This window comes from Macrotis lagotis, chromosome X (genome assembly GCF_037893015.1).
Source record: "Macrotis lagotis isolate mMagLag1 chromosome X, bilby.v1.9.chrom.fasta, whole genome shotgun sequence".
Taxonomy (NCBI): Eukaryota; Metazoa; Chordata; class Mammalia; order Peramelemorphia; family Peramelidae; genus Macrotis; species Macrotis lagotis.
Window position 1 is genome coordinate 131,962,367 of NC_133666.1, and position 24,804 is coordinate 131,987,170.

At 39.7% G+C, this 24,804-nt stretch overlaps 1 long non-coding RNA gene across 1 annotated transcript; it reads right to left on the reverse strand.

Moving 5' to 3' along the window:
• Window positions 1-320: 320 nt before the first annotated feature.
• Window positions 321-24,374, reverse strand: LOC141497877 (uncharacterized). The gene is made up of 3 exons (XR_012471479.1): window positions 24,301-24,374; window positions 6,960-7,110; window positions 321-626 (listed from the first exon to the last, which is right to left on the reverse strand). It is a non-coding gene; the product is annotated as an uncharacterized LOC141497877 (long non-coding RNA).
• Between the last annotated feature and the right edge of the window lie 430 nt (window positions 24,375-24,804).

Genomic DNA, 24,804 nt, shown 5'->3' on the forward strand with positions numbered 1-24,804 from the left:
CCATAGTAATAAGCTTCTATAGGGATGCAAGCCTGACTAACTAGGGAACGAACTATGACCCTAAATGTAACTCTATTGTCAGATTGTTCTTTTTACCTGATTCATAGCTGAGCACTGGACCCAGATAGTTCTGGAGGAGAAAATGAGGCTGGTAACTTAGCACAGCCCCCCTTCACTCAAACCCAGTTCATGTACATGTTATGGCATCACCTCCCCCAGAAAGTCATGGTCTTCTTCAAGAAAAAAGAACAAACATTATCAAGATTTTATTCCATGATGACAACAACATCAACAATAAAAACTACCTACTAAGCCAGCTGATAGGACTTAAATGTGTTTTGATTTAGAGTATATTTTATGGTTTGTATTATTTTTGTTTCCAAGTCTCTGATGCAGGAGAGTCCATTAAATGCTAACTAATTTACTCTTGGTCATCATCATCTTGTTGTCATTGCTGGTACTTCATGTCTCAAAGAAGACCATGACATCAGGGAAGCAATGCCATGGCACGCAAGTGAAATGGATTTGAGTGAGGATATGTCCTGCTAAGTCACCAGCCATATCTTCTCCTCCTCAGTCATCAAGGTCCAGTGACCAGATATGAATCAGGATGCCTGGAGATGTCCCTGTATTAAAGGCAATCAGAGTTAAACGATTCGCCTTCTAAACCAGAAGTGTCAACCCCAGCAGAGGTTGTGACCAGCATTACATACAACTCATAATATTCTTCAATGTCACAAACCATATAGAAATATTATTAGGAAATTTTTAACAATGTAACTAAAATACATGAAAACATAGATATCATTAAAATAAAAACTAAGTCAAGATTTGATACTTATAGAAGTCCCCATTTCTATTTGAATTTGACATGCCTGCATTAGAGACTATCCAGGACAGCTACTCCTAAGGAAACTAAGGTTCATCAAAGGAAGTTGACTTTTCCATAGTCATATAAGGCACTGGTAGAAGGCAACACGGTCAGAATCTGAACCCTCTGACAAAAAGTCCATCACTCTTTCTACTCTGCCTTCCTTGAAGGATTTTAAAGAGTCTTGAAACAATTGGAATCCACAGTCAAAGGAGAACTCCTTTAGTGATGGGAAGCATCTGGATGGAGCTCTGTGGACTATCATCAACCTTTCATCTGGCACAGAACTGGGTCTCACAGTTACAGTGTGACACAGTCCATGAGAAAGTATTCCAGATTGGGGGGGGGGGGGGGTCAAAGGACCTGAATTTGAATATCATTCCTATTTGCTATCTACTAGTTTATATGAGCTTGAGGCAAATCAATTGGTATATCTAGGTATTAGTTCCTCAGCTGTAAAAGGAAAGAGTTATACTAGATGGTTTTTGCAGTCTTCCAGTTCTAATGCTGTGATTTTCTATGCTGTAAGCTTGAATAATCAAACAGTTGATAGACATTTATTGTTAACTACTTGAATACAAAAAGAGGCAAAAGTTAAAAAATACACTCAAGGAGTTTACCATCTAATGGGGGAGACAACATGAAACCCACTATATACAAAGTAAGCTAAATGCAGGATAAATGAGAAATAACTAAAAGAGGGAAAGCACTAGAAATAAGAGGGATTAGGGAAGACCTCCCTTAGAAGTGAGATTTTAGTTAAGATTTAAAAGAAACTAGCAACTAGAAAGGAAGAGGGAGAGCATTCCAGGCATGGGGGACAAGTCAGTTAACTTCTCTGAGCCTCAGTTTCCTCATCTATAAAATGAGGTGGTAGGACTTGATGGCCTCTGAGATCCCTTCCTGCTTTAAAGCTATGATCCTGTGAAGTCCCTGGGTCTACTTAGAAGGCTTTGACTTGTCCCTACCACTAAAGCAAGTATGTCCAAAGGAAGGCCCAAGAGTTTATGCAGACCTCAAAGTCCATTCATTATTACATTTTGTAATTATACACATTGTTAATACAAGTTACAGTATTGTAGTAAATACATATTAAATTCTATATGCAACCCTTAACAAGTTTTTGTTGGACAATGCAACCCTGAAGAGTTAAAAGGAAGGAAAAGATTTTACAGAATCTCAGGAGGGTGGAAAGTTGTCTCCTCAAGAGGCAAGGAAGGTGCTTTCTAACCATATCCTCTGGGCAATGGGGTCTCAGTTCCATGCTATCTGGAAGGACTGTGGGGCCATGGCTGATCCTACTAATAAGAAGTAGCTGGACTCAAAGGGAGGTCCTCTGCCTCCACACTTAATGTTGATCTCACCAAAAGACATAGGCATTTCCTTGGTTCTCTTTTTTAGCTATGTCATCTTTACAGAAAACCAGAGACCAAAGGTATTGGCCAAACCAGAGGCCAATGGTATAGCCACAGAATTCCCTGAGGAATTCCTCCCTCAGGGGACGATAGAATTCTTAAAGCATGTAAACTCCATCTTATGAATTAAGATATGACTCTATCGACTCAGTCCATTAAAAATAGCACTGCTGATGCTGTAACTTCATCGAGCTCTGTGGGAAACAATCTGTCTGCTGGAGAGCCCTGATCTGTAGGCCAGATGGGAGGCTCTCTTGATAACTCATTCAGATTATGCATGAAATGTGGAAGGAATTCTAGGATGGATTGCTTCCCCGCTAGTGTGGGCACAGGCTACCACCAACGCTCAGTGTGGTCTCTAGAGGCTGCTGCTCAGAGCCCTTTTCAACAGTATTGAGTATGTGGTGAGTGATGTGAAGGGAGAGAGGGAACAACGATTAAGTTTCTTCTCATTGGGGATTTTAAACTCTCTGTCTTACTTCTAAAACTGCGTTTATCACACTAGTCCTCCTACTCAAAAGCCTACAATGGCTCCCCACTGGCTATTAAATCAAACCCTAACTCCTTCCAAGACCTCCATAATCTGACTCTGTTTCAAATATCTGATCTGATTTCCCACTACATATTAGGCCAGTTTCATCACCATCCTATGAATACACAAGACCTGGAGAATATAAGTTTTTAAGTTCCTTAAAGGCAGGAGCAAAGTGCCTGGTTCATAACAAATGTTTAATAAATACTTCTTGATGATTAACTGATCAAATGATTCCCCTAAAGTAGCTGATGCTACTTTTTTCCCTAGGAACATTTCCTCTTTTCCCTCTCAACTGTACACATCCTTTAAGAGCCAGACGTCTCACCTCCTCCATGAAAACTTTCTCTTCCAATTTTAATCTTCAGTGATCTCTCTCATTGCCAATTTTCCATGAATCTTAAAACAACCTTACCATACATTTTTGGGAATTAATTATGTGTTGGGGTTTTTTTTTTGGTCCTCTAATTGTTTTGAAGTGGATTTCTACAACTATTGTTCTATTAGAAACCAGGGGGGATGGGAATTCAGGGAAGCCTAGAAAGATTTGCAGGAACTGATGCTGAGCAAGATGAGCAGAACCAGAAGAACACTGTACACCCTAACACCAACATGGGGGTGATGATCAACCTTAATGGATTTGCTCATTCCATCAGTGCAACAATCAGGCACAATTTTGGGATATTTTCAATGAAGAATACCGTCTGTATTTAGAGAAAGAATTGTAGAGTTTGAACAAAGACCAAAGACCTTCAATTGGGGGGGGGGGACCGTTCTTATGTAATTTTGCGATCTCTTATACTTTATTTCTCTTCCTTAAGGATATGATTTCTCTCTCATCACATTCAGTTTAGATCAATGTATACCATGGAAACAATGTAAAGACTAACAGAATGCCTTCTGTGGGGGGTGGGGGAGGGAAGCAAGAATGGGGGAGAAATTGTAAAACAAAATTAATAAAATATTTCTAAAGAAAAAATAAAGTGGACTTCTAATTGTCTAAGGTATGTAAGTCCTATCTTAAAATTTTCATTGCTAGCTACTGAATATTAGATTCCATGGTCTCAACCTGAAAGTCTGCTAAATTCCTATAAAGAGGGCTCACAGCTGCTCATAGCTGTAACTGATTTTCTGAAGGGCTGTAAAAAAGTATTGAGACAGTCTTCTGATGTTGGTAATTGGTACAGTGGGTGTGGTGGGAAGCTAGCCCCTGGAATTTGTTGACAGAATGTGTATTAATAGGATGTCTGCAATATACATATAACACAGTTTGTTAAGCCATTCCCCAACTGAAGGGCATTCAGTTAATTTCCAATTCTTTGCCACCACAAAGAGGGCTGCTATGAATATATTTTTACAAATGATGTTTTTACCCTTTTTCATCATCTCTTCAGGGTAAAGACCTGGTAGTAGTATTGCTGGATCAATGGGTATGCACATTTTTGTTGCCCTTTGGGGGTAATTCCAAATTGCTCTCCAGAAAGGTTGGATGAGTTCACAACTCCACCAACAATAAATTAGTGTCCCAGATTTCCCACATTTCTTCCAACATTTATCATTGTCCTTTCTGGTCATAATGGCCAGTCTGAGAGGTGTGAGGTGGTACTTCAGAGATGCTTTAATTTTTATTTCTCTAATAAGTAATGATTTACAGCAATTTTTCCTATGACTATGGATTGCTTTGATTTCCTCATCTGTAAATTGCCTTTGCATATCCTTTGATCATTTGTCAATTGGGAAATTGGCTTGTTTTTTTAAAAAAAAAATTGACTCAGTTCTCTGTATATTTTAGAAATGAGTGCTTTGTCAGAAATATTAGTTGTAAAAATTGTTTCCCAATTTGCTACATTTCTTTTGATCTTGGTTACAGTGGTTTTGTCTGTGCAAAAACTTTTTTAATTTGATGTAATAAAAATTATCTAGTTTGTTTTTAATGATGTTCTCCATCTCTTCCTTGGTCATAAACTGCTTCCCTTTCCATAGATCTGACAAGTAAACTACCCCCTTGATCTTCTAGTTTGCTTATAATATTGTTTTTTATGTCTAAATCCTGTGTCCATTTTGATCTTATTTTGGTATAGGATTTAAGGTGTTGATCTAATCCAAGTTTCTTCCATACTAACTTCCAATTTTCCCAACAGGTTTTATTGAAGAGAGAGTTTTTATCCCAATAGCTGTACTCTTTGGGTTTATCAAACAGCAGATTACTATAATCAATGACTGCTATTGCACCTAGTCTATTCCACTGATCCACCACTCTATTTCTTAGCCCAATACCAGGTAGTTGTTTTTTTTTTGCAAGGCAAATGGGGTTAAGTGGCTTGCCCAAGGCCACACAGCTAGGTAATTATTAAGTGTCTGAGACTGGATTTGAACTCAGGTACTCCTGACTCCAGGGCCAGTGCTCTATCCACTGCGCCACCTAGCCACCCCAACCAGGTAGTTTTGATGACTGATGCTTTATAATATAATTTTAGATCTGATAAGGCTAAGCCACCTTCTTTTGCACTTTTTTTTATTAAATCACTGGAAATTCTTGACTTTGTATTTCTCCATTTTGAATTTACTTACAATATTTTCTAACTCAATAAAATAATTTTTTTGGAATTTTGATTGGTAGGGCACTAAACAAGCAGTTTAGTTTTGGTAGAACTGTCATTTTTATTATATTAGCTCTACCTGTCCATGAGCAGTTGATATTTGCCCAGTTATTTAAATCTGATTTTATTTGTGTGAGAAGTGTTTTGCAATTTGTTTCAAAAAGTTTTTGAGTCTGCCTTGGTAGGTAGACTCCCAGGTATTTTATATTGTCTGAGGTCACTTTGAACGGGATTTCTCTTTCTAGCTCTTTCTGCTGTCTCTTGCTAGTCATAAATAGAAATGTTGAGGATTTATGAGGGTTTATTTTATATCCTGTGACTTTGCTAAAGTTCCTAATTATTTCTAGTAGTTTTTTAGATGATTTTTAGGGATTCTCTAGGTATACCATCATGTCATCTGCAAAAAAGTGAGAGTTTTTGTCTCTTCCTTCCCAATTCTAATTCCTTCAATTTCTTTTTCTTCTCTTATTGCTGAAGCTAACAATTCTAATACAATATTGAATAGTAGTGGTGATAATGGCCATCCTTGTTTCACCCCTGAACTTATTGGGAATGCCTCTAGCCTATCCCCATTATATATGATGCTTGTTGATGGTTTCAGACAGGTACTGCTTATTATTCTAAGGAACGATGCATTTATTCCTATTCTCTCTCTATACTCTCTGGTAGGAATGGGTCCTGTATTTTTTCAAAAGGTTTTTTCAGCATCTCTTGATATATTCATATGATTTCTGATAGGGTTTTTATTGATAAAATTAATCATATTAACAGTTTTCCTAATACTGAACCAACCCTGAATTCCTAGAATAAATGCTATTTGTTCAAAATGTATTATTCTAGTGATAACTTCTTGTAATCATTTTGTTAAGATTTTATTTAAGATTTTTGCATCTATATTCATCAGGGAGATAGATCTATAATTTTCTTTCTCTATTTTAATTCTTCCTGGTTTAGGTATCAAGCTTAAGGGATAACAGATAGCCCCTTCAGATGTAGTTCCTACTTTGGGTCTCCTCTAACTTCAGCTTACACTCATAACTTAAGTTCCTGGGATGGAGGGAGAAGAATAATTACTAATTCCACTCCAATGCAATCTATCATTTTTCACTCCTAAAACTATGGTTTGTGAGCACTTACTAGCAAGCTTACATTAAATAGTCAGGATATATGATTAACTCAAAATAAAAGTATTTGCTAAGATGATAGAGTAAAAATAGCAATGCCATAACACACTCCCAAGAGACACCTAGAGTATGGGCGATCTTTAACTGGAAAATATTCTCCTCTCCCCCATTTAGTCAGAGAACTTTTTTACATTTCGTAAAGAGACAACAGGGTATTGGCATGTTTTTGTAATATATCAGGTTACCCTTGTTAGAGAGGCAGTGTAGTAAATAGAAAGCTAACCTCAGAATCAGGAAGATTCAGGTTCGAGTACCACCTCTGACCCATACTTGCTGTTTGACCCTGTGCACATCACTCAACTTTTTAGGACTCTAAGCAACTCTTCTAGGATTATAAGTAGTAGAAAAAATACTGACCTGCATTGATAGAGGGAATTTCCTCATCCAGAAGTTCCTTCCTCCATTCAGTCAAAAAAGTTATTTCCCCAAAAGCACAGATTCATCCCCTACTCAATAAACTCCAGTGACTGGTAAATCACTCATTCTCTGTCTCCCTTGGTTTCCTCAACTGAAAAAAAAAAAATGGTTACATAAGAGCATCTATATCTTTGGGTTGTTGTGGGATCAAATGAGATAATATTTATAAAGAACACAATCCTGATACACAGGGTATCAGGTAAGGATAATCAATACTTAAACCTCCATTTATATAGTATAGGAGACAATCAAACTGTGCATACCCTTTGTTCCAGCACTTTGATCCCTACTAGGTCTGAATCCCAAAGAGATCATAAAATGGGGGAAAAGCATACTTATACAAGAATATTTATAGCAGTTCTTTTTGTGGTGGCAAAGAATTGGAAAATAAGGGGTTGTCCATCAATTGGGCAATAGCTGAACAAGTTATGGTATATGAATTTGATGGGTTACTATTATTCTATTAAAAAACCATAAGCAACTTCTGGCTAAGATGACAGAGAGAAGACAGGCACTGTGCTAAGCACTCCCTGTGTACCCTCAAAAATAACATGAAAGAAACCTCTTAACAAATTCGATCAACAAAACCCAGAAAAAGAAGCTAGGAAAAGAACACCTACCAACAAGGTCTGTCTCAGGGGACTGTGGTTTGGCCAGGGGGAGGGGAGGTCTGCAGCCTGGAAATCTCCCAGCTTTGTGCAGGACCTGAACCTTTGGAGCATTCTTCCAAGAACAAACAATAGCCCTCATCCTCTCAAGCACAAGTGTGGACTAAGGAGCCTACTCAACTGAAAGGGAGATTGACTTCCAACCGATTGTTCAAGGTCAACTCAGACCCTGCTGCCCCTCCTCCCTCCCTCCAGGATTGGGAGAGGACTTCAATCACTCCAGAGAAAGCAACCAGCATTCCCAATACTGGCTGGTCCTTGGAATTACTGAGCTATGTGAACAAAGTCTCTAGGATCTTGAAAAGCAAACCACTGAGAGCCAGCCCCCTCCCCAACACAAGATCCTAGAAAAATGAAGAAAAAACAGTGAAAAAGGGGGACCCATGGAGAAATACTTAGAAGAACCAGATTCTAACCCAAAGATATCTAGCACTTCTAAGGAGAATATGAATTGGTCTCCAGCCCAGAAAGACTTCCTTGAAGAAATCAGGAAGGAGTTTAAAAATCAATTGGAAAAGATGGGAAAAGAAACTCAAGAGAAAATTAACATATTGTAGGGGCAGCTAGGTGGTGCAGTGAATAGAGCCTTGGAGTCAGGAGTACCTGGGTTCAAATCCAACCTCAGACACTTAATAATTACCTAGCTGTGTGGCCTTGGGCAAGCCACTTAACCCTATTGCCTTGCAAAAAAAAAAAAGGAACTTATCTTCCCTTTCAAGTATTAAAAGGGGAAAAGTAGAGGGGGGGGATGGGGAGGGGAGAGAAAGGGGCACTAACAGACTGAAGGGAAGGAGGAAGGGGAAAGGGAAAACAGGAAAGAAAGGGGAGGGGTATTGATATAGGAGGGTAAACATATGGAAGGTGACAGTACTCAGAAACAAAATACTGGGGAATGTGGATAAAGAGGAAAAAGAGGGAAAAATACAAACAGAAGGAAGGTAGCATGGAGGGCAATAAAGAGTTAGTAATTATAACTTTGAATGTGAATGGGATGAACTCTCCCTTAAAACATAAGTGGTTTAACCTGGGGTCGGAGTCAAGATGGCCACAAGAAGGGATCCAGTCTTAGGTGCTCTCTGATAAAACTTGAAACTAAGGACTCTAACTAAACTTTCGAGAGACAGAACCCACAAAGGGACCCAATGAGGCAGTTCTCCTACTCAAGGTAACCTGGAAAAGAGCAGAAAGGCTCTGCTCCCCAGGGTCGGAGGGATGGACCGCCAAAGGGGTGGCCCACCAGAGCCAAAGAACTTCAGCTTCCCGGAGGCAGCCCCAGGGCACTGGGAGCCCTAGCTCACAGCAGCGGGGGAGTCTCCTGAGCTGCACCCCGGGGAGCACCGGGCACAAAGTGGGGGAACAGCAGGGGACCTCTGCCAGAGCATGTGGAGCCCAGCCCTCAGGGCGCACAGCAAGCAGCTTGCTCTTTCCAAAGCCCAGATCCAGGAACAGTAAGCAGGCTGAGCCAGTAAGCAGGAGCCCCCAGGGCATGAGCCCATTGAGCTGAGGGAGAGGAGTGAAGAGAGACTGCAGAGCTCTGTCCTCAGCTTCTGGAACAGGACTCTGGGGTTCTGACCACATTCAGATCCTGATCCCAGTCTAGACCCCCCATAGAACAGCAGGGCCCCCCCCACCTCAGCCCCGTGGAAGAGGGGGGCACTTATGGTCATTCACAGACCAGGAGGGAGGACAGAGCCTCACACACTGAGATCTTTGTAGGAGTGTCCCAAAAGCTCAGGAAGTACCCCAAAACCAGGCCCAGGCTGGGAAAATGAGCAAGCAGAGAAACAAGAGGATCACCATTGAGAAATATTTTGCATATGAGCCCAAGAAGGATCAAAATACTCAGTCTGAAGATGAGGAAGCACAAGCTCCTGCATCTAAAGACTCCAAGAAAAACAGAAATTGGGCTCAGGCTATGACAGAGCTCAAAAAAGACTGAAAATCAAATGTGGGAGTTAGAAGAAAAACTGGGAAAAGAAAGGAGAGAGATGCAGGAAAAACATGAAAATGAAGTCAGCAGTTTAGTCAAGGAAATCCAAAAAAATGCTGAAGAAAATAGCAGGCTAAAAACCAGCTTAGGTCAAATGGATAAAACAGTTTAAAAAGTTATTGAGGAGAAGAATGCCTTAAAAAGCAAAATTGGCCAGATGGAAAAAGAGATAAGAAAACTCTCTGAGGAGAACAAGTCCTTCAGACAAAGAATGGAATTCAGGGAGATTGATGAATTTACCAGAAATCAGGAATCAATACTTCAAAACCAAAAAAATGAAAAATTAGAAGAAAATGTGAAATATCTCATTGAAAAAGCAACTGATATGGAAAACAGACTTAGGAAAGATAATTTAAAAATTATTGGAATACCTGAACATCATGATCAGGAAAAGAGCCTTGACATCATTTTCAAAGAATTACTACAGGAAAATTGTCCTGATATTCTAGAAGCAGAGGGCAAAATAGAAATGGAGAGAATCCACCGATCACCCCGAAAAAGAGATCCCAAAAAACCAACCCCTAGGAATATTATAGCCGAGTTCCAGAACTCCCAAGTCAAAGAGAAAATATTACAAGCAACCAGGACACAGTTCAAATATCATGGAGCTTCAGTCAGTATCACACAGGACTTAGCAGCAGCTACATTGGAAGCTCGTAGGGCTTGGAATACAATATACCAGAAGGCAAGAGAGCTTAGAATGCAGCCAAGAATGTACTACCCAGCAAGGCTAAATGTCCTCTTCCAGGGAAAAAGATGGACTTTCAATGAACCAGGGGAATTTCAAATGTTCCTGTTGGTGGCCAGAGCTGAACAGAAGGTTTGATCTTCAGATACAGGACTCAGGTGAAGCATAGAGATTGGAGGAGAGGGGGAAAATATGAGGGACTTAATGATGATGAACTGCATGTATTCCTGCATAGAAAAATGACACTGATAATACTCATATGAACCTTCTCAGTTAATAGAGCAGGTAGAGGGAGCTTGTATAGTTGAAGCACAGGAGAAAGCTGAATTCGAAGATAAAATATGGTGTAAAATTGGAGTCAATGGAAAAAAAGGGAAATGTAATGGGAGAAAGAAAAAGGAGAGGGGGAATAGGCCAAGATATTTCATATAATAAGATTTTTTTTATTTCAATCAGCTATTGCAATGATATGGAAGGGGGGAGGCAAGGGGGAATGAGGGAACCTTTGCTCTCATCAGAGGTGACTAGGAGAGGAAACAGCATATATACTCAATGGGGTATAGGCATCTGGAGTAAGAAGGGGGGGAGCAGGGGGAAGGGGTGGGAATGTGAATAAAGGAGGAGAGGATGGACCATGGGGGGACAGTGATCAGATATAACACATTTTCTTTTTTACTTCTTGCAAGGGGCTGGGATTGGAAGGCCTGTCCAGGACCATAGGGTGGATTCTGGGCCTAAGGTGTAGTATGGGGGCTCAGGGCTTCTTGGCCCCAGGACCAGGGATCTGTCTGCTGCGCCACTCAGTGACCCTGCAGCAGAGTCAGAGTGAAAGGAGAGGGAAAATATAGTACATGGTAGTGTAGAAATAAGAAGGGAGGGAGTTGCGATCAGCAATGGCAACATTGGAAAAATATGGAAGCAACTTTTGCGATGGACTTACCATAAAGAATGTGATCCACCCATGACAGAGTTGTTGGTGTTGGAACAAAGATTGAAGCACATTTTTTATTATTATTATTATTTGGGGGAGGGTGCAGGGCAAATGGGGCTGGGTGGCCTGCCTGGGGCCACATAGCAGAGTGATCTTTGGGTGTCTGAGGCAGGATTTGGACCCAGGTGCTCCTGGCTCAAGGGCCAATGCTCTGTCTGCCACCCAGCTACCCCTACTATGATTACTATTGTATTTTATTTTGGGTCAGTTTTTTTCCTTCTTTTTGGTTTTTGCAGGACAGTGGGGATCGTGTGGCTTGCATGTCACACGGCTGGGTGATTGTTGGGTCTATGGGGCTGGATGTGGGCTCAGGTGCTCGTGGCTCCAGGGCTGGTGCTTCGTCCATTGTGCCACCTGGCCATACCTACAATTATTACTATTACTTTTTTAATTTTAATTTTTTTTCTCTCCCCTTTACTTTATCGCCCAAGCAAGTCTATATTCATAGGGGGGAGGGGTATTTTGTTTACTCTTAAACAAGAATATTTTATTAATGTAAAAAAAAACATTTGTGCAAAATGAGAATTAAAAAAAGAAAAGAAAAGAAAAAGATAAAAAACATAAGTGAATAGCAGAGTGGATTAAAAACCAGAATCCTCCAATATCCTGTTTACAAGAAACTCATTTGAAGCAGAGAGATACATATAGAGTAAAGGTAAAAAGGTTGGAGTAAAATATATTTTGCTTCAGCTGAAGTGAAAAAAGCAGGGGTAGCAATCCTTATCTCAGACAAAACAGCTGCAAAACTAGATAGCCTTAAAAGAGATAAGGAAGGATTCTATATCATCCTTAAAGTAGTCAATAAATCTTAGAGGAGAAGCTGAAAGAGCTACAGGAAGACATAGACTGTAAAATTCTATTAGTGGGAATGGCTTAACAAACTATGGTATAGGTATGTCATGGAACACTATTGTTCTATTAGAAACCAAGAGAGATGGGAATTTAGGGAAGCATGGAAGGATTTGCATGAACTGATGCTGAATGAGATGAGCAGAACTAGAGAAACATTGTACATCCTGACAGTGGCATGGGGATGATGATCAACTACGATAGACTTGCTCATTCCATCAGTGCAACAATCAGGGACAATTTTGGGCTGTCTGCAATGGAGAGCACCATCTGTATCCAGAGAAAGAATTGTGGAGTTTAAACAAAGACCAAAGACTATTACCTTTAATTTAGGGGAAAAAAACATTATCTTATTATGTAATTTTGCTATCTCTTATACTTTATTTTTCTTCCTTAAGGATATGACTTCTCTCTCATCACATTCAACTTAGATCAATGTATACCATGTAAACAATGTAAAGACTAACAGATTGCCTTCTGGGGTAGGGAGTGTGGAGAGGGAAGCAAGATTAGGGGGAAAAATTGTAAAACTCAAAATAAATAAAATCTTTTTTAAAAAATCATAAGCAGGCAGACTTAGAAAAGCTTGGTGGGGGGGGCAGGAGTGGAACCAAGATGGTAGGGTGAAGGCAAGAACTCCTGGAAACTCGATCCCCCCAAAAAACTCCAAAAGCCATCAAATGATGACTCTAGCCAAAATTTAGAGGGGTAGAACCCACAGAAAGACTGAGTGATACAATGTCCAAGACAACTTAGAAGTTCCTCAAGAAAGGGCTGTTCCACCAGGACTGGGGGTTGGGAAAAGCTGCAGTGCAGCAGTAGCTGCAGCCACAGCACAACAAAATGCAACCCAACACAACAGAGCCAGGAACATGGGTCCATGGCAGAGGGGGCAGGTTCCAGACCTCTTGAGACCTTAGAAGCAGAGGATAAAATAAAAATTGAGGGAATTCACCTATCACCTCCTGAAAGAGATCCCAAAAGAAAAACTTTCAGGAATATTATAGCCAAATTCCAAAACTCTCAAGTCAAAGAGAAAATACCAAAAACTGCCAGAAACAAATAATTCAACAGGATCTGACAGCATCTACATTAAGGGCTCATAAGGAATGGAATATGATATTCTGGAAGGCAAAAGATCTTGCTCAACAGCCTAGAATCAACTACCCAGCAAAACTGAACATCCTCTTTCAGGGGGAAAAGATGGACTTTCAATGAAACAGGGGACTTTCAAACTTTCCTATTGAAACAACCAGAGGTGAACAGAAAGTGGGATCTCCAAGTACAGGACTCAGGTGAATTATAGAGGGGGTGGATGAGAAGGACTAACTATGAGGAACTTAATGATGCTTGTATTCCCACATGGGAAGAAGATACTGATAACTCATATGAACTTTCTCATTTATAGGAGCAGTTAGAAGGAGCCTATGTAGACAAGGCACAGGAAGGAGTTGAATATAATGGTATAATATAGTAAAAAGATAGAGTCAATGGGTGATAAAAGAAAGTACTGGGAGGAAGAAAAGGAGAGGAAGAAGGGGCTGAAATATTTCACATAAGAGCAAGAAAAAGCTATTACAATGGAGTGGAATGGGGGAAGGCGAGGGGGAATGAGTGAGCCTTCATTCTCATCAGAAATGACTCAGAGAGGAACTTAATAGGGCAGAGAAATCTATCTTACCCTAGAGAAAAATGAGAGGAAAGGGATGGGATAAGGAAGAATGGGGAGAGGGAAAGGGGGAGTAGGTGCTAGAAAAGAGGGAAGATCATGGGAGAAGGTACTCATATACAGCACATTTCTGAACAGGACAGAATGAAAGGAGAGAGAAAATGGAATAGATGAGAGGAAGAATAGAGTGGAGGAAAGTACAGCTAGTGATAGCAACTATGGGAAAAATATTGAAGCAACTTCTCTGGAGGCTATGATGGGGAAGACAACTCATCCCAAAGACAGAGCCATTGGAATCTGAACACAGGCTGAAGTACACTTTTTTTTCCTCTCTCACTATTCTTGAGGTTTCTCATGTGGGGGGGGGATTTATGATGACTCTCACAACAAGATTATTGTAATAATATAAAATAAATAAACAAAAAATAAAATTTTAAGTATATAAAAAAGGAGAGGATAGTCTAATACATCCTGCATCCTATGTTTTGGAAAAGCAGATTCAATGGAAAGGTAGGACAGTAAAGACAGGAAGACCAAAAGAGACTAAAATACTCCAGAACAATCAGCCTAGAAGAGATGGGAGATGTTAAAGACTGAAATTCTAAAAATTCAAAAGCAAACAATTTCAGTGTGGAGGAAAAATGAAATTTATCTTAAGTGACTGTTATGAATGAACAAGGAAAATACTAACAAACTTAAAAAAAAAGAAAGAAAGAAATGTGCAGAGATGGGAGCTAGTTCAAATAACAAATGAGTTTAATAGGGTAGTATAAAATTTTTAAATTTTATTTTATGTTTTTTTTCCTTTTAGTTCTTTTTCTTCTTTCACAATATGACTAATATATAATATTATATAATATATAATATATTAACATATATTATAATATATGTTAAACACAGTTATACATGTATGACTTATACCAGATTGTTCTCTGCCATAGTGAAAGGGGAGGGAAGAGAGGGTGGTGGGAAAATGTGTAATTCAAAAGTTTGCAAAAGGATGAATGTAGTTTGCATGCAATTGGAAATAAAATTTTTTAAAAGTAAATAACATTGGAGGATTAAGAAATGCAGCACATACAGAAACATCAAGACAACAAGAATGAGGAACATTGGATCCTAATGTCAAACCCACTGGGTTACTCTATCATTTGGGAATTGTAATACAGCTAGTGATAGCAATTGTGGGAAAAATACTGAATATTGGCAGATTTTATACATACCCATATAGGCATACATACATAAATAGACACACATATATCTATACATATACATACATATATAAAATTGGCATAGTTCCAATCTCCCCAGCAATCTCAGGGAAAGAGGAGAGGTAGAGAATTCAAGAAACAAGAAGACCAAAGAAATGGAGAGTAATTGAATTTGACATCTCATGTAAGTGGTTCCATGTCATTTAAAGATAGAGAAATCTTAGTATATATTTCTATTATTATTGGCCTCCCATAGTTACAAAACTTCCTTCATAGTAGCTAACATTGAGCTCAAATCCATTGAACATTTGTTGAGGGATTAAATTAAATGCTGCCTGAAAGTTGAAACCTCAGAGCACCCTTCCTGATGTCCTCTGTCCTTCTCCCCTCAATTTCTTTTTCTAATTAACCTTCCTCCTCATCCTTCACCCACTTTTTCCAAGCTTAAAATTGACAGATAAAGAGAAGGCAGGAAAAGACAAAGATGCATTCTTGGTCCTTCCCACCTTCCTAAGCTCTTGTGTACTTCTGTGTGTGTGTGTGTGTGTGTGAGTAAACTAAGAGATTCTCCTTTAGAGAATCAAGGTTTAGGCTCCTCCAAGTTGATTTGTCATACCCACTCATGTCAGAATTTACAGACCACAAGAAATACATTCTTACAAGGGATCAGAGAGACCTAGCTTAGGACTCTATTGCCAGCAGAGGCCTAAGGGACAATGCCACAGAAGGGCATGTGGTTGTCCTTCCTGACCTCTGCCCTAAAGGCTAGGTGTATTCCAACTTCCCTTAGTAGATGTTTCTTATTCTGCCCTTCATAAATCTGTCTAAACTCTTTGTGAATTCCTGTATATCTCCTGCCTGTTCCATCTCTTGGGAGGCAGTGAGTTCTATAGATTTTCAACTTGTATTAGAGCTGATGGCTACACAGGACTGGCAAAAGTTGATGGAAATCATTTACCAACTTTCATGCTAAAAAAGGAAGACTGAGATAGAGTAAGAATGGAGAGACCCAGGGGTGGCTAGGTGGCACAGTGGATAGAGCACTGGCCCTGGAGTCAGGAGTACCTGAGTTCAAATCCGGCTTCAGACACTTAATAATTACCCAGCTGTGTGGCCTTGGGCAAGCCACTTAACTCCATTTGCCTTGGAAAAAAAAACTAAAAAAAAAAAGAATGGATAAACCCTAGTTCTGCTGTGTGACTATGAGCGAGTCCTTATTTCCTTTATATAAATGAAGAAACTAACATCTCATTTACTTCATTCAATCAGTCAAGTATTTATTTGTCTACTCCATATGCCAGGCATATAGTGTGCCCTCATGAGTGAGGGTGCTGCATTCTATGAGGAAGGTAGAATTGAAGCAAATCAAAGAAAACTTGACATCCATAAGTTTAGTGTACCCACCCCAGGTGTTCACATGGACTATTTGTGTCCAACCTGTGGTAGAGCATTCCAAGATCATATTGGTCTGATCAGCCACAGTCAGACACACTATAATTTGTCTCAAACAGTGATGTCATTTTAGTCTTCTTCAATAACGAAGGACAAGAACCAACCAACCATGCCAGACACTATTCTGACTGAGTCAGGATACAAAGTCAATGACTGAATTAATTCCCTTCTTATAAAGAGTTTACACTGTAATAGGGTATGAATTGTGTGTTGGGGGTGGGGTATGTGTGTGGGGGGGTAATATACATATTTACCATATATATGTATATTATACATATTATAAATATATAATATGTTTATATACACACATTTAAGTCCATTTTATCCATACTACAACCCTAGGAGGTAAGTGCTATTATTAATCTATTTTATAGAAGAAAAAGTTAATGACTGAAAGGCTGAAAGTTAAATGACTTGACACAGGTCCCACAGCTTAGAAATTTCTGAGGCTTCCTGACTCCAAGTCCCTACACTCTATCCACGTTGCCACCTAGATGCCAAATTGACTTCTCACTTACTATCAAGTTTGCTCCTTACCCAAAGGAAAAAAAAATTGATTCTACATCCTAGGGTTATGTTTTTTCTCCTCTTCTCCAGGGACATGGGGTGAAGGGGCAGGAGGGGAGGTAAAGCTGAGCCTAACCCCTTATTGTGAGGCTCAACTCTGCCTCCCTGATGCCCCCTTACCAAATGTCCCTGCTCTATTCCACTCATTCTCCTTTTTTTTCCTTCTGTTCCTTACATACACACACACACACACACACACACACACACACACACACAAACAAGTGGACTGTTAGGGTATAAACAATGTTTGGTGGTGTTTATTTTTTTTTAACTCTTGAGCAGTAGGTGAAAAAGCATCAAGAACAACTTCAACATCTAAAAAATATTTTTCTTTCCTGTTGATTGTGTTGGAGTCCAAATTCTCAGGTAAAGCAAACACAAGTTTAAAAATAATCCAAATCTCCTTTTGGAAAATACTCAAGCAAAATTCTATTTTCCAATTGCCAATGTCTGATGCCAGCTGCAAGATGGCAGGAATCATGCCAATTTACCCTCTTTGTTCAGTACTGTATACAATAGTGTACTTGATAAAAAAAAAAGGGTTTGCTAATGATGATGATAGAAAATTACCCACAAACTCAGATGATGAAGGACATGGAAGGAAGAGCACATTTTCAAATTCTCCTTGCTGGATGTCTTCCATTCCAAGATGGAGAATGGTAGGTCTCTTTCACACTTCTACACAGTAACTGAATCTCTAGTCATACATCCAGAAGTTTCCCAGCTTGAATTCTCACCAATACAGCCTTAATTAAGCTGAAAATTGTACTTGTAAACTTGTACTAAGATTTTTTTAGAGCATCCCATATAGAACCATGCTTAAAATCAATAAAGCAATTGTTTTTCAAAAGAAGAAATAGAGGGGAGGCTAGGTGACGCACTGGATAAAGCACCAGCCCTGGAGTCAGGAGTACCTGGGTTCAAATCTGGCCTCAGACACTTAATAATTACCTAGCTGTGTGGCCTGGGGCAAGCCACTTAACCCCATTGCCTTGCAAAAACCTTAAAAAAAAAAAAAAGAAAGAAATAGAAACTATCAAAAAAAAACTTATGTAGGGTCGGCTAGGTGGCACAGTGGATAGAGCACAAGCCCTGGAGTCAGGATTAACTGAGTTCAATTCTGGCCTCAAACACTTAATAATTACCTAGCCGTGTGGCCTTGGGCAAGCCACTTAACCCCATTGCCTTGCAAAAATAAAAAAAAATTAAATTAAAAAAACTTATGTAAAGGTTATTAAGTTGATTGCCTTCTCAATGAATGGAGAAAGGACTAGAGGGAGGAAAAGAGTGTGCAACTCAAAATTTTTAATAATGAATGTTTAAAAGCCATATTTTTTAAAATTATATAAATCCTTTATAATAAGAGAAATTTCTATTAAATTTTATTTCATTGTTATCATCATAGCTAGCATTTATATAGTTATAGAATAATATTATTCTATAGCATTTACATCTATATTATTTTTATATAAAATTTGCAAAGTCACATAACTCATTCAATCCTCATGACAACCTTTGAGTTTGGTACTCTAATTATCCCCATTTATAGATGGGGAAACTGAGGTTCAAAGAGTTTAAGTGACCTATCCAAGGTAAAATAGCTTATATCAGGATTTTTATTTCATTTTATTTATTTAAGGTAAAATGGTTAAGTGACTTGCCCAGGGTCACATAGCTAAGCAGTTATTAAGTTTTGAGGTCAGATTTGAATTCAGGTACTCCTGACTCCAAGACTGGTGCTCTGTTCCACTGTGCCACCTAGCTGTCCAGGATTTAAATTTAGTACTCTCTGAATCCAGGTCCTGTTTGTCCTGTGCCACCTAGTAATACATACCTATCAAATTGCCAGAAATCATCAGAGAACAGAATAACAGATAACAGAAATAGTATATTTTGGAGGAAGTGCTAGAAAATGGGTATACTAACATACTTTTAGTACTTTGAAATGATCCAACCATTCTGGAAAAGTAATGTCAAATTATGCTTATATTGTCAAATTTGGTTACTTTTAGTAAAGAATAAATATTTTCCTTTTTCACAAGGTGGGGAGGAGTCAGTGAAAGAAAAAAAATGGTATGGGATGGGAAAAAACAAAATTTTGAAAGTTGGTGAGGAGAAAATACCACCTACTCCCAAAAGGAACACTATTTCTCAGAGTGTAATTGAGATGAATTCCAGATTGCCTGCACTCTAGTAGAATTCCAAGTCAGAGGTATCTTAGAGAAAAAATGAGAGTTCACTTATGAAATATCTTCAACAGAATGATATTCCATTTAGCCCCTTAATAATAATGCTTGTCCTTCATTTTTGAAGAGGAGCACAATATCAGGGAGGTGATGCCATGACAAGCATGTGAATTGGATTTGAGTGAGGTGGATGCTGTGCTGAGTTACCAGCCTCACTTTCTCCTCCAGAGTCATCTGGAGCCAGATATGAATCAGGATGACTGGAGACAGCCCTGGATATGGAGTAATGTGAGTTAAATGACTTGCCCAAGGTCACACAGATAGTAAGTGGCAAGTGTCTGGGGTCAAATTCAAACTCCTGTTCTTCTGAATCCAAGCTCCATCCACTGTGCCACCTAGCTGCCTTCCATTTAACATTAATATAGAGATGAATGAAAAATCCCACAGAAAAATGAAGCAATCAGATTTCTGCAATTTCCTTTTTAGATGAAATGAGTAGAAATTCCCCCTTTCTAATAATAACTAACTTTATATTATGTTCTGGATACTCCAGAGCACTAAGCGTTCCACAATTATTATCTCATTTGATCTTCACAACAACCTTGGGACATAGGTGCTATTACTGTGCCCATTTTATAGATGAGAAAACTGAGACAAATAGAAGTAATTTACCTAGGACCTTACAACTAATATCTGAGACCAGATTTTTAACTCAGGAATTTCTTACTTCAAATCTATCTACTGAGTCACTTAGCTGCCTAAGTTCCATAAGTATCACTTTTATGGATTCAAGTATAAACTGTATTCCAACTTCTCCAATAGCTAAAGACATCTCAATATATATGAGGAACATTGGCATTAGTACAATCTAAGTAAGGAAGAAGAAAAAGGAGGAAGAGGAGGAGACAGAGAAGAAAAGAAGATGATGGGATGGATAGATAGATCAATCGATCACAGACTGTGATTTCCTTGATAAAAAGAATTCTATCAATATAGACTGGCACCCTCTCTGCAAGTGTTAATCTTAGAGAATTGACTATAGCAATGATTTTAAGACATCAAAGTGATTTTTTTCCAGCATTACACAGACAGTATGGTTTGAGATAGAAATCAAATCTAGACCTTCCTAGTTTTGAGACCAGTTCTCTAGACACTGTGCCATTGCTGTTTCTTGATGATAATGGTGGTGGTGGTGGTAGTGGTGGTGGAGGTAGTGATGAAGAAGAAGAACAAGGAGGAGAAGATAAAAGAGGAGGAAGAGGAGAGACAGGGAGGAAGGAAGGAAGGAAGGAAGGAAGGAAGGAAGGAAGGAAGGAAGGAAGGAAGGAAGGGAGGGAGGAAGGGAGGGAGGGAGGGAGGAAAGAAGGGAGGAAGGAAAGGAGGGAGGTCTGAAGGGAGGGAAGGAGGAAGAGGGAAAGAAGAAGGGAAGAAGGAAGAAAGAGCAGTCAAAAATTTTTCTTTTTATCTTGCTAGAATGAATAAATATCTTTTGTAATAAATTATAAATAATTGAGTTCAAGATTTCATATACAATTTGTGGTTATGCAATTTTGAATTATTGCTTTTGTTTATGAAGACTAAGTATAGTATAACCAAACCCACACAAGTGATTTTGTTTCACTCATGGATCTCATAGAATATGAGTTGGAAATATAGTTGGAAAGCCTGGATTCAAGACCAAGCTCTATCATTTACTATGTAATATGATCCTGGACATTTCACTTAACTTTTAGAATAGGCATCCAACTAGTTCTCCCTGGCCCCAGAGGGCACAATTAGCAGCAGCAGCAGGTGGCTATAAGTTCCAAGGAGACAGACTTCACTTTGGTGTAAGGAAACATTTGTTGTTAACAATCAGAGCTTTCCAAAAATGGAAGAAAAAAGAAGGGAAAAAACTTCCTTGTGAGGAAGTAGATTGTAGACCTTCCCTAAAGTCTTCAAGGAAAAGCTGGGTGAGCCCTTGTCAATGCTATTGTAAGGAGATCTTTATTCACATATGGGTTGGACTCTAGGAATTCTGAGATCCAAGCATTCATAAACTTCTTCCTTGTCATATGCACCCTATTATTTATTTCCCTTAGTACAAGAAGACATCAGCACAAGTAAATCTCATGGCAGCTTTCCCTCTGATGTGTCATATTCTCTCTCCTAATTAGAATGTAAGTTCTTTGAGAGCAATAAAAATTCAACTTTTCTATTTACATCCTCCATATGCAGCACATAACATTTTTTTTTCACTCATGCATTCATATGCTACAAATTGTCCGAGTAGTGATATTGAGTTAGTTATCCTTTTCCTCTGGTCCAGTTCCCCTTAAGACTTACATTCCCTTAATAATATAGATACATACTGGTCCTATTTTTCTCCTGGGTTAAGTTAAATGTTTATCTTTACTTCCTGCAAAGTACCACTGCGTTTGAGATGGCCATCAAGGCTGATAGCAATAGCTAGCATAGACCATAGGAGCTTAAAGTTTGCAAAGAACTTTACATATCTTATCTCAATTGATCCTCAACAACTAACAACTCTGGGAGGTAGGAGCTATCATTATCCCTCTTTTACAGGTGAGTAAATAGAGGTGGAGAGAGATAAAAATTACTTGCCCACAATCACACAAGCTAGTAAGGCACTTTAGTGAGGTTCATGCTCAGGTCTTGCTTGCCTCAAGTCTAGAAGTTTATTCACTGTTTTATATAGCTGGCTCAAAGCCTGTTTGCTAGACACCTTTATCTTTGACTGGAGTTGCCTTTACAGATATCAACTCCTACCACTGTTTCCATTATTACCAAATGAACTAAGGCACAGAGTTGACATTAATTAAATGTTTTGTTTCCTCCTTCCCTCCATTAGTTATCCTCAGAGTTTCAATGAAAAGATACAATGGACTGAGGTGTTGGGGTTGGGGCTTTTTCTATTTTCTCCTGGATTAGGACTAAACTAAATTAAGTTCTAGAGAAGAATCAGGATGCTTCTACTTTGGACAGTGTCACCTAGTGGCTGGTGATCATCATCATGTGTACCTTTGTTTTGGAGGGAAACCTCGCAAAGCATGTCAGAAGAAGTAGACATTAAATCAATCCATAGTTCTTTGAGGGTAGGATTATATGTGAGACAGGGCTTACAAAGAATAAGACAGACCTCAAGAGCAGTCATCTCTGTATGATCCATCTAAAAGGGAAAAGGGGGAGGGGGAGAGTTAAGGAGAGAGAAAAAGAATTGTTCTGAATTCACAGTTGAATACACAGACAAAAATCAGGGATTGTATTTCCCAGGGTAATGGGGTGTTTCATTTTGGTTTTTTCTTACTTTTTAATTAAACATCATTTTCCCAAAATCTGGGTCCAGGGGATGAGATGATGAGCTCTTCAGGCTGCCAAGACAAACACTGGGGTTACCTACCCCCTCCGCCCCCCCCAAAGCAGCAAAGGTTAGAGGGATGAAAAGCAGAGCTGTCCCCCAGGGAGCCATTTGTGACCAACAGGGAAGCTATTATTCCCTAACACTTAGGGAATGCAGGAGACTTCAGGCAACCCAGGGCCATTTCAATTGTTGGGGGGGGGGGGGGTTGGGGGGGGTTGGGGGAAGGGAAATCTTCGAAGGAATGCTAAAGCATTCTGATATGCCTCCGACAGTTAAGGTCAGCTAATGGTGTTTCCAAAGGAAAGACCTTACTTCAATAGCAAACAGGAATTCTTCAGCTATGGTCCTTTACTAAAAGAGACTATAGTGGACATTCCTTTCTTAGAGTGTTCTATCTTATTTCAAAATAAAAGTGCCCCCTTAGAAATTAAGGGCTGGAATCAAGACCTGGGGAAGGTGGTTTGGTTCTTTCCCAAAAAATCATTTGGGTGGCTCCATCTAGCCCCCCCCCGTGACTGCATTTGTTTGGGGAAGGTTGGTGAGGACAGGGTCTCTTGCCTTCTCTCTCCCTGACTATCTGTCTGATCAGGAGCCCAACCTCTCCCTTCTAAACTGGAATTTACCTAGGGGTCTACCTCCCTCGTGGAGTTGAGGTATCCTTAATTAATGAATGTTTGTAAAGCATTTTTAGATTCTCAGATGAAAGCAGCTGCTGGAGCAACAGATATTAGAAGGGGAGGTTGGGGGAGAAAGGGTCTGTTTATCCAGTTGCATTTCTGCACCCATCAGGGCTGGTGCTCACCACATGGGAAGCTGTGATGTGGCTCACCCTCTTTGTTTCCACCAGAGAGAACTGCCCCCCACACACATACACACACACAACCTTCCCTCTGGACTAGTCGGCAAGTGGAGGCAGCCCCGAACCCTGAGTGCTGACAGCTGTGTGAATCCGGAGACACCCAGGGAGAGGGAGAGCCCCAAAGCAGATGGGAAAACTAGCAAAAAGACCCTGGAACATAAACTGCGAGATGATCAGAGGCAAGATAACCACAGCTAACGACCCAGGAGGTCAGCTGCGTGTCTAAATAAATCATTCCTCTGATGAGACTGTGCAAACAACATATCAGTTAATTCAGTGATCCAAAAAATAAATGGGAGCCAGGGCAGCAAGTCCCGGTTCTAGAGGATCAGTTTTATGTAGGTCAGAAGAGCTTGAGGGTAAAGAGATTTCTGAGGATACTCTCCTGCTAAACCCCCTCCTTTTCTAACTGGAGAAGAGTGTGACCTAGCTCCCCTCTGGTGATAAGTTTTTGTTCAAAGGGGAAAAAAAATAGAATCGGGCAAGCTTCTAGTTTCACAGAAAACCAGGTCAGAGCTGAGGGATGATAATTAGAAAAGACAATCTATTCTGACAGTCCCACTTGCGAGTTGGAGTTAAAACAAGTTTACCCCAGGTACAGAAGATTATAATGCACAAGAGAGTACAAATAGAAGAGGCAGTGATGAGTAGAGATTAGAGGCCCGTTTCAGACCTTCCCACAGAGGACTTACTGCTGTTGAAAAGGGACAAAAAAAGTTTTCCAAGATTCACATCACCCTTTGTTGTTGTCATTGTTTTGAGGTCAAATGGGGAGTGGAAGCTTCCCTACCTTTCTGCAAAGAGGAACCATTCCCTTCCTTACTAAACATCCATTGGCACTCGCCCGTGACTCCCTGGAAGGACCAGCCAACATTTCTTTACATTCGGTAAGCAAACAGTTGACAAGGGCAGACAAAACACCTTAGTCAAACAGTGAGGTAATAATACAGTGACCCAGGCTCATTCAGAGCTTTCCTCTCTAGTCCTGTGGGATGAATGCGTCATTCCTCTCTACACAGGGTCAAGGATTTGGTGAATTCAGAAACACTGTTCAATGACTTCTTGGATGGTTGCTAAACATTGAATCAGGTTCCCAGGGCCTAGCTTAGCTTGAGTTTGGGAAGGAAAGGAGTGGTCTGTTTCGTGTCCTCAGAATATGCCTCAAGGATCAGTGGAGGACTGGATTTGGGGTCAGGAAACTTGGTTCAAATATCACCTCTGTTACTCACTACCTGTGTGGCCTGGGCCAAGTCATTTAACCTCTCTAGGCCTGTGTTTCCTCATCTGTAAAATG